Consider the following 12,412-nt stretch of genomic DNA (forward strand, 5'->3'; position numbering starts at 1 on the left):
TATATGTCGCGTTTTTACTGGTTTTACTAAGTATACTGTATACCGAAGTGAGCGTTGTAAGAATCTAACATAGTAATGATAAAATAACATACATCTTCTGTATTAAGTATAAACAATCTATATACCAAGTGAAATATATTTGTTCTTCATTTATATATAACTCATTTTTATTCTATGGTTTCATAATAAATGTGAATAAGTTTTCGATGTATTTTTTGATAGTTCTTGTAATCTATAATATATTTATACGAAAAATAAAAATAAATATGAACATCAAGTATAAAAGAAATTTGAAAAACTACTATTTCTTAATATGCCTTGTATAATACCCAAATGCGTATTAAAATTTAAATTTTATACCCCAAGAAAACTATGTAAATGAAGTTGAGAAAAAGTTTATCTAATATAAGTTTTTGCTCAAAACGCTTTTATCGCTCATTACGTATTCTGCATGGAGCTCTTAATTATACATTGAATACAAGTGAAGATAAATATTCATATACACATTAACAAAAAAATCAAAGAATGCAACAATATTATTATCGGTAGAAAATAATAGAAAACACAATCTTTGAAAATAAATCTATTGTAAAACCTATCTTTTTCGTTTCAGGTATTCTACAGCATGAATTTTAACATTACGTCTAGATTACGTTCGACTCCAGTATAATCCACTTCTGGGAAGGAACACTACGTTGAGAAATTATGGAATTTAGATGTGTGTGAGTGAGTGTGCCTGCATACGTGTGTGCACGCGTGTGTGTAGTAAAATCGTTCAAATGAGTAAAGTCAACGTGCTGTGAGGAGTGAAAAATCAAGATTTGAAGTCAATGACCTCCTTCAGGAAACATTTGAAAGGTGAGAAACATCCAAGAGTTTTGCTTCTTGTAATTTAAAGAAGGATCTGCTATCCCTTATATATTTCTTTCCCTCCAAATTTTTCTTCCAGAAAAGACTTTCTCCGAAACGTTGGATTTTCGATCCCACACACCAGCATTTCGTCGTGTACGCCATCTCAGATAAAGCGAAAAAATGAGGAGCTTGCATGACTTATGATATTTACTCCATAATCTTTTCTAACGGATTCTTGGCAAACAACGAACTGATGTTGTAAATCTACATACATTCAGACGTTATGGGACTTAATTGCCAATTCAATAGATGAAGAAATAAAGACAACTATAAGAAACCGATGACAATATCTGTGTTGTAACCCTAAGTGTCATAAATAGCTACCTTATGTTTATAAATCAATATATACAGTCTTCTTTAAAACAGGTTTGATTGAGATGGCCCGATCTCGGTCCAAACAAGAACAAAACGTTCTTTATTTAATATTCACCATATGTTTTTATGAAGGGAATTATTAATATTACCGACATTTTCAATGGAATTTTATGCCATGTAATATTGCATAAATTCACATATACAGGCATACCCATATATTTCAGCATGTTTGAAAATCAAGCTCGCAGTTAATGTCGTATACGCGTACTCACAATGTTCTTAATCATGAAATTAAGAATTATGCTACTTAATGATGTGATTAAAATCGAGTTGAAATGTGCTGACATGCGTTTGTCAAATGTTTGTACTGTAGAATCACTTTGACCCCAAAATTGTGAATGTGATGTAGTAGAGAGAGATGATAGTGAAAGCTGATATATATATATATATATATATATATATGTATATATATGTATATATATGTATGTATGTATATATATATGTATGCATGTATGTATATGTGTGTGGTTATGAATACATGATTGTGTGTGAATGTTTATGTATGCATGCATATGTACCTGTGCGCGTGTGTATGTACGTACGTCAGAAGGAAAACAACTATCAGTAGCATGTGAAATTTACAAGAAAAACATGTGAACTTCCAGAACTGATATCATGAAAGATTAATTTGATTTCTTTCAATTTATTTTTCCTTCTCTTGCAGCATGACTAAATCATCCTAAAAAAGACTGTAACTGGCAGCATAGTTCGATGAAAATGTAAATATCCTTTTCTTTTAGTCATGATAAATTTCTCAACGAATTTTATCCTTGCTTTATATATATATATATATATATATATATATATACATATATATGCACGTTATTTGTTGTGTGAGAGACCGTGCATGTGTTCTGTTTATGATTACCCTTGCAAAACTGTAAAGAAAAAAAAAAGACGAAAAATTCGTAACACAATGACTTGGTAGGAATTGCGAGATAAAAAAAAGGCTATTGAACAGATTGAAGTACTTGGATACATAGATGGATGTTAATGAACGGTAAGCAGCTGCTGTTACACTACACTGATTCTTACTGAATCATGAAAGAGAGTGGTCCCTTGTTCCTTATTTCCATTAATGTTGTGATTTCAAAGAATTCTGCATCATTGTCATTCACAGAAAGTGTTCCATTCCTCTTTGCTTTGTGTTGTATTGAAACCATAACTTAACAATCTCATACAATATGAAGCACTTTTCCATAGATATACCTCGTAAGTAACTATATTGATGTTTAAAAAAACTGATTTAAACCTAAGCCCAACCATCTTAAAGACACCAAAGTTTCTCTACAAAACACATGAATTAAACCTCGTTCAAAATCAGTCTCAACTAGTTATTCACTCACTTACATAACAATTGTAAATCGACCCATGCTAGTGAAGTAGTAATGTAATTAGGAGTTTAAAATATTAGATTGTGAAAGAATATTACTTCATTCTTACTTTTCTTAAGCACACTTGAAATTTATGTATTCTTCCGGTGTTATTAGGTCTCGTCAGCAAGGTATATAATTTTCTCTACATGCCAATTCTAATTATAAATAATCCCTATATAGATGTTCCAGAAATTCATTCTAGTTGGCATAACAACCATAAGGGGTGACGGTAAGCAAGCATCAAGGATAACATCAGATTATTCTTATCCCCGGGTAAAATGTTTTTATGACTTCATCGAATATCTGCAATTTTGCTCCCTCTGCTCGCTCGAATTTGCAGTAAAATATCAGTCGTTACATTATAATATCTTAAAAATGAAGGCATTGTGGAATGTAACGATGCATAGACAATGCCTGAAAATATAATAGTGGTGCCGTAATGAATTATTTTGATTATAAGTCTGCCCAATCACAACCACAATATGAAATAATGAATCACTGCAGCTGTATAAATTAAAATGAACTTAAGAACATCTTTCAATATAAACACTAAGTTAATACCCAACAAACAAAAGCAGGGAAATACCGATTATCATAAAACTGGAGACGTGTGGAGAAGATATATACTGCTTTTTTCTTCTTTCTATCCACTAAGCACGATGTCCAAACGAGGGAAATTCTTATACGCTCATTAAGGTATAAATGCTAAGTTATTAACTTTTAAACATATAGTAACTTAAGGGGAGGTGTAGAAATGGTACGGGAGGATATTTAATAAGGCAGTTAAGAGCATCAACGTATGATGATTTAAGGGTGTTAATGAGAGGATAGAAATTCCATTACCAGTAAATATTGAATTGTGAAGATAGAGACAGGCATATTATATTATATTACATTAACAAGTAGCTGCACATTAAGTAGGAAAATACGAGAGAATGAAAGAGAAAGAGAAAGAAAGAGAGAGAGAGAGGGGAGAGGGAGGGAGGGAGGGAGGGAGGGAGTCAAAGAAATCAAAAATTTCTAATATCTTCACAAACCAAACACCAGTACTTGCCAATATTACCTGAATCTAATGCCGTTGAAATAACGAGTCATTTAAACACTGTTAATAACACCATTCAATGGCTTTGACAACCATGCAATTCAAACACACACTGATCGCACTCTCCTTAAATATATTCACAGAAAGTATGGTGAGGTCGGGGCTCCTTGTTAGATAAATCTCCAACTGATGTATGTAGTTCCTTCTTTGGTTAATTTTCATTCTCGTTAGCATGCATTAATATATGTATTTGTTTATAATTGTTTTTTTTATAAAACATTTGGTTTTCTATTAATTTTTCTTTAGTCAATATAAACGCACAGCCACGCTCTATATAAATATATATTTATGTGTGTACTTGTGAACATGTCTATAGAAATTAATATATACATATATGTATGTTCACATGTATACCTGCACACATATATAAATCGCACACATACGAAATTTATACCCGCACACACACACACACGTATATGTATATATACACACAGACACGTAATAAAATTACTTGATACCTAGACATATATTACTCAAACATGTGCTTCTGCTTGTATGTGGCGTGTATTCGTGTGTGCGTGTGTGTGTGTGTGTGTGTGTCTTTCAGTATATTAGCAAAGAAAAATGCAGTGAGATATAAAAAAGAAGGAAGTTGAATGCACAAAAAATAATTACATAAAAGCCATAAAATTCGTAAAAGAAAAATAACTAAAAAATATATAAGTGATAAGCAAAAAAAGTAAAAGAAATATATAACCTATTTATATTTTAATAACCTTAAGATAAATATATTATCCCCTTGAGTTGTAAACAAAAGTTACGGTTCAAATATTTTAATAACAAATCCTTTATTAGATTTCCCACTTTCCACTTGAACAGATTATTCTGTCAGTGAAACTGTATGCTATTTCATTTAATATCATGGTTTACTTGCTTTCATTCCCCGCTCTATGTTCTCTCGTCAACATGTATAAAAACCACCGAAAAATGCATTAAAAAATCGAAAATTATTTTAAAAAATTCACTTTATTTCGTTTGGCAAATTCGTAGCGAAAATAAGCAATCCATTGGGAACTAGACGTTTTGTTTAAATATATATTCCTTCCATTAATTAAATACTTTTTATGGTTTAATTAGACAGGTTTAAATTAGCTTATTATTTACGGTGGCTTAGATTCAACTATCACAGTAACATTAATCTTATCAATAGTAGAACGACAAGAACAACAGCAAAATGTCGTACACAATCGATGTATTTTGTATATTATAGGTTACTGTAACAAGTAGTTAATTGAACGTTTCATTCAGAAATGCGTCTCATTTGCGAAACACTACGAGGTCCTAATCCAGATATAATTGTTTCTTTTTAATTCGACAAAAGGCCGGAAATTTTGGTGGTAGGGGTGAGTCGATTACATCGCCCACACCTAGTGCTCAACAGCTACTTATTTTATGGAACTCAAGAAGAGAAAGGGCAAATGCCGTCTCCGGTGGAATTTGAACTCAGAATGAAAAGTCATAAGAAATACGGCTAAACATTTTGTCTGACATCCTTAATAATCTGCCTGCACCAACCTTCCTGTTCCACATGATTATTACAGGAAAGGATACATTAACCGGCTTATCATCAGAAATTCACTGTTTGGTACGTTTCACAACGTCTTTTCTGCTATGAGTATTCTGGTGATATTTCTGCACACAACATCTATGAAAGTCAGGTATAGGCTGCTAGTAGAGTTCTAAGGAAGTTTTACATTACTATTAAACTTGAAGAAATGCAATTAGTATAGCATATTTGCAGCACCGTAACAAAATTTTAAGGAATAAAAATAGGAAATCTTGGGTAGCTTATCTTTAATTTTATTATTTCAATGTCTCAATTATTGGAAAGTTTTCCGGCGAAGAAGTCGATCCCAGTACATATGTCCTTTTTTGTCATCATGATTATTGTATCGATCTCTGTTGAGAAGCGATTTATCATGAGCGCATAAATAAACCAGCTTAAATGTTATGGTATGCAGGGCAGACACAAACAAGGAGACAAGGACCTACACGCATATACATATATGTATGGTATATACATATATATATATTATTTATATGTTTACGCATGTGTGTGTATATATATGTGTATATATATATATATATATATATATATATATATATATGCATGTGTGTGTGTGTGTGTGTGAATTCGACCGGCTTTCACACATCTTCTGCCTCACAATTAAGGCAATAGTCGTCCCTGGGCTTTAGCAAAATTGGTAATGAACCCAAAATTACGTAATTGCAATGCAAGTTTCTTAACCAGGCGTCTATGCATAATACGTTATTTTGCATTACAGATAACCATTTCTGCTTCCTTTGCTAGGACAAGCAGAATCAAATTATTAAGTAAAACAAAGAACGCCATCTGTAAGGAAACTGTCGTTAAGAAACTATTACATATCTATCTACAAGCTAGCATTTTTGTATTTTAGCCATTCACATTCCCAGTATTAACTTAAGTACATTTTTTTTTTCTGCAGACACCCATCAGCATTGATGTGTTTGTATAATACGCACTCACATCTATTGAATAATTCCACTATATCTAATTAAACATTTAACTTTTATAAACTGAACTACCATTGCAGTAACGTTTACTTAATATAAATTTAATGTTTCGTATGCATAGACACACTTGCGTTCGCGTGCTCAAACATAGATATATATTTATCGGTATGTAGAAGTATATGACGATGATTGACCCAGTTGCCTAGCGTCGTCTACTTATGATCACTACACTGTGTGTTCGATTCTCGGATCGAGTGCCTCGCGAAATTTTTCCCACGAGAGTTCCGGACCCCAGTAATGAACTCATTTGCCTACAGCCAATCAGAGCTCACCTTGAACTTGTTGTCAAGTTAACAGACACACTCTATTGAATAAACTTAATACGACGAACAGTGCTGTAATTCAACCGATTCCCAAGTTACGCCTGATTTTAGGAGACAAGTAATTAGATTTTGTTATGGCCCCCATATGGTAAAGATGTGGATGGGGAAAATGTGGGTAGAGGGCGATGTGCTAGCAACCCTCTCCCCTTACACAAATAACTACCCAGAAGCGGCCATGGTTAAAACAAGAACAAGAAGCATTATTAAAAGAGAAAAACAGCATGGTAGTTCCTTATCCAATTGACCTTATCTTATCGCTCATTACTTGTTATGCAGTCATAAATTAGTTTGATAGTTGAGCTCTGATTGGTTGTATGTAAATGAGTTCATAACTGGGGTCCGGAACTGTCGTGGGAAATAAATTTCACGTGCGGAGCCTTGTGTTCTTAAGCGAAACACTGCATTTACGTATCTCCAGTCCACTCAACTGTAGATTGGTAACTCTGTGAAGCCCGCAGAATGCATGGAAATAAATTGTATATCCTTTAGTACAATCAATCTTCATCATGTAGAAGGTATAATTTAGTTAACACTGCAACCCCTGAAAAATACTTCCAGGTATCAAACAATATTTCTGTAAATTCAACTTTACAATGAAAGTAAAGAAACAAAGTTTGTCTTTAGAAGCATTGAGATGTATTGTAAGATACAGAAATAAATTTATTTCTCAAACGCGTGATAATGCTATAAATAGCTTAATCAGGATAAATTATCCATATAATGCAGAAAAATACGTTACCGGCCAGCCATGGTTGAAACAAGAACAAGCAGTATTATTAAAAGGGAAAAGATGCATGGCTGGCCGGTAACGTATTTTTCTGCATTATATGGATAATGTATCCTGATTAAGCTATTTATAGCATTATCACGCGTTTGAGAAATAAATATATTTCTGCATCTTACAATATTTCAGTAATTCACTTTAAAACTTAGCTGTCATTTACAAATGAATATAAGAGCTCCCGTGTGGTTCCCACGGAAACTGAATGCACCAGTACCCAGTAAAGGTGCAAGACAATTCTCCATGTGAAAGAAAGCACCAGTAAATGATGGCAACATTAATATCCTGCATATTGTAATATTAGGTGAGATAGAATGAAACGTTTCAGGGGCGACTATATTTATTTTGACATTAGTTCTGTCAGTGTGAAATGTTGTCCAAGCATTGCCAAGAAACAAAATAAATATCTTGAAAACTGAACGAATGAGAAAACTCCAATAAGCGGGAAAACGATAGTTTTGTATCGTTTTCAAAAGCAGGTTTCTTTAAGACATGCTTCTAAGAAATTGCAGAAGACTAGAGTGTGATATTATTATTATCTCTAGAATTATGTAAAGTGCAGTCAAGAACCTGAAATGCAAGCCTGCGAGACTTTGTACAGTTATAGTTTCAGCTTGGCTGCCTTCTTAATTTATATCTCTCCATCTCCCTTGTCAAATTTGCATGCGACATAAGTAGACAACTTAATGGAATAAGCGGCCCTGCAAAATGCGGGTAATTTTGCAGCAGTTTCAGATGGCATTAACGGAATATGAATCTTAAAATGTGTTGTCAAAAGGATTCTTCTCTATTACCATCATGGAAAAAATTACTCCTACCGAGTTAGATGTGACCAATTGCTTTTATCCTCATATAAACGGTTTGTTTTATTTGGAAACAAAAGCAGTTAATGATGGTAGATGACCTTTTCTAGTTTTTGAAACGAATCGTAACTGATTACCCAAAGAAACTCGCTGCCAAAATTTACTGCTGCAATTCGTACTGGAATTCGCCAGTCACACATTATTATCCCAGAGACCTATGAGTTGCAGAGTATTTTCATTGATGTGCAACGCTTGTGTTACATGGCAGTGATAATATCCGGTTTCCAGATGTTTAACTGAGAAGACACAATAGGCATGTTGTGGTGACTGTAGAATTGTCAAGGAATGGATTTATATGAGGCATATACAATGACAGCAAACATGCTCGGTTTCTCGTTTGAGAAGAAGACACTCCACTTCTTCCACGTTACTACGCTATTCAGCGAAAACTTCCAAGAATCATTTTCATATTGTAAACTTCACAATATGTTACACACACATACCAAAAACTTCAAAATTTATCGGTGATCGCATAAATACCACAGAAGATAGAAAATAATACATTCTCTCTTTCTTTCAATTATAAGTTCATATTTCAAAATTATTCACATATGCACTATGCATAAAGTGTTAAATTGTATAAGATGCAAAATATATTCAAACATTACAAAACAAACGGCCCAAGTTATTGTGTTGAAAGAAAAAAAAAATCAGAATGCCTGACAAATATAGACAAATAATAATGTGAAGCAGTGCAACTAAAATATTTTCTTCTGTCAATGATATTTGAAAACGTGTACAATCTTTTCAAATATACGACATTTAAATATAGAAATAGAGATTGATAACCAATAGAAATACGAAAGGAGGGAGAAAAACACAGTTCATCTGGCATACTATCAAGAAATTTATATATCACGCAACTATTCACGCACAAATATTGCCATACAACTTTCAGTCTATCAAATTTAATTTTTTTCGAAACTTATCGCTCTTTTACCGCGAGGAAACCACAGAATCGAGATTAATTTCATTTATGTATTAAGCGTATTCAAATACACACACACAAACATGAACACACACACAAACACATATACGTATGTGTGTGTGTGTGTGTGTGTGTGTGTGTGTGTGTGTGTGTGTGTGCGTGTGTGTGAATGTGTGTGCATGTGTGCGTGTTTGTGTGTGTGTACTACGAAAAAGGCGGTAATTAAAATTTTGGATAATTATTTTAACGCTTCCGTCTCATTCATGGGAACTCTTCAGATATGTTGGCAGAAACGTTACCTCACCGGGTGAAAAGCCTAGCAGTATTTCGTCTGAGTTCAAATTCCGCCGAGGTCGACTTTGCATTCATCCTTTCGGGGTCGATAAATTAAGTACCAGTTACGCACTGGAGTGATGTAATCGACTTAATCCCTTTGCCTGTCTGTTTGTCGCCTCTATGCTTAGGCACCTTGTGGGCGATAAAGAAATAAGGAACGTTACGACGCCGGGCGAAATGCTTAGCAGTATTTCATCTGTCTTTACGTTCTGAGTTCAAATTCCGCCGAGGTCGACTTTGCCTTTCATCCCCTCGGGGGTTCGATAAATTAAGTGCCAGTTGCGCACTGGGGTCGATTTAATCCCCCAAAATTTCTGGCATTGTGCCTACAGTAGAAAAGAATATGTGGTGTGTGTGTATGTGCGTGTGTGTATAAAATGTACTGATCTGTCATAGAAAATTCAACAAGAAAAGTACTCCATCTTCTGAGGGATAAATATTATTTATTTAAAGGACACAATATATGTATTTAAGTGCTACTAATAATTTCATATATTGAGAAATATTTATCAGGCACAAACCACATACAACGAACTAAAAAAATTGAATGAGAGAAGAAACGCGAAAACATCTCAGAAGGTAGGATTTAGTAAACGCGGAAGATTAAAAACACGAAAAGCGGAAAACGAAAACACAAAAGCTAAAATGTAACAAATAAAATGTTGTTGAAAGCATCTCTCTCTATTTCCCTTTTTCTCTTATAAACGTATTAACATGTTTGTAAATACACACACACCTACACATATATATACACACATATACACATACACAGGCACATACATCTATCGTTTATCTTTTACTTGCTTCAGCCATTTGACTGCGGCCATGCAGGGGCACGGCCTTCAAGAATTTTTAGTTGAATGAATCCACAGTAGGTCTTAATCTTTTAAGCCTAGTACTTTTTCAATCTGACTTTTGCCGAACCATTAAGTTACGGGGAGATAAACACACCAACGCCGGTTGTCAAGTATTGGAGAGCGACAAACACAAAGACGAAGACTTACGCACATAAATATATACATAAATATGGAGGGCTTCTTTCAGTTTCTTTCTACCGACTCTACTCACAAGGCTGCGGTCGGCCGGAGGCTATAGTAGAAGACACCCAAGGTAACATGCAGTGGGACTGAACCCAGAACCACGTGGTTGGAAGCAAGCTTCTTGTCACGCAACCACTCCTGTGCCTATGTGTGTGTAAAGATATAGATAGATATTTTACATATATATATAATTTCTTAATTGTCCACAGTAGGGTTAAACATAGAGGGGACAAACACGGACTGAAAAAGGGATTAAGTCGATTAGATCGACTCCAGTGCGTAACTGGTACTTATTTATCGAGCCTAAAAGGATGAAAGGCAAAGTCGACCTCGGCAGAATTTGAACTCAGAACGTAACGGCAGACGAAATACCGCTAAGCATCTCGCCCGACGTGCTAACGTTTCTGCCAGCTCGCCGTCGTTTATACACATTTATAATTGATACACACATTGCATATGTACATCATCACCCTCATATACAAAAGTGGGCGTGCGGTCACACGCGCACACAGAGTTACACACGCATTTACACGTACACAACTCTGTATGTACGTATATGTATTTTAGAACCTCAAACTGTTTTGAGTGCAAGTTGGGGTTTCAAAAAGTGACACTTATGCAAGTACTGACATGATCATATAATATGGAAGTAATTCATTAAGCCCAAGGCCAATTTGAAATGGTAACATACACTCGCTTCAATGTTGATTCATAATTAGATATTTCTTCTCAGCTGACACTAATTTCATATAATACTGTATATCTTTCATGCATTTTACAATAGCCAGTCTTTTCCTATTTTATGTCCCTCTTTCTTCTCCCAATTTCACGTTGTCCGTATTTAGTTTGGGAATTTATTCCTTCCTTTGCATCTTAAACCTAACATTCTGAATATGATGTAGCGGATTCTGAAGCACGAATGTACTTATACAAGGTTCACATAAATATGAGCATTATGGTTCCTTGTATGCTTTTCAGTAACATAATCACGTAAAATGTGTAATAATATTCATTATTTAAAACATGCCTTGAAACGGCTTTCAAGTTATGAATATACAGCAACTGTGTTCCACTTACTTACGATAGTTTGTGTATCCCTCTTTACACACTTCTATACATATATACATATATTTACATAGATGCGCGCACTTACGCAGATACACACACACGTGCCCACACAATCACAAATGTGTATGCACGCACAGAAAAAACGTGCATGCAAACACACACTTAGTTAAAACAATGGGAGAACAATATAATTGATTTTTTTTTCAATTGTTAATGTTTAGTGTGGTTCATTGATGTAATATTAGGCGATTTTTACTAGAGTTTTATTGTCGTTGGAACATATTGTCATGGTTACGAAAATACACAGTCTCAAGTTTTATAAGCAAAATATATAAGACGTTAAGTGAAGTATCCATATTCATAAAACAAATCAAGCTGTTTGACAAGTTTAAAAGCATACTTGATACATATCAATTTTCGTAAACGACGAAGAGATATAATAGTGATTCGTAGTATAATAGCAGGTATTCTGTTTAAAATAATTCATAAGTCAATAAATTGATTAACTGTACCCAATACACGCATGTCATCTCGTACAACACGCTGTTTTATATATAACCCCTATGTATATGACTGTTAGTAATTAATGGGACCGGTTAAAAATACTGAATCTCCCCAAGAACTACGTTAAGGGTACATGTGTCTGTGGAGTGCTCAGCCACTTGCACGTTAATTTCACGAGTAGGCTGTTCCATTGATCGGATCAACTGGAACCTTCGTCGTCGTAACCGACGGAGTCCCAGCCATATATA

The sequence above is a fragment of the Octopus bimaculoides genome, chromosome 3 (genome assembly GCF_001194135.2).
Source record: "Octopus bimaculoides isolate UCB-OBI-ISO-001 chromosome 3, ASM119413v2, whole genome shotgun sequence".
NCBI lineage: Eukaryota > Metazoa > Mollusca > Cephalopoda > Octopoda > Octopodidae > Octopus > Octopus bimaculoides.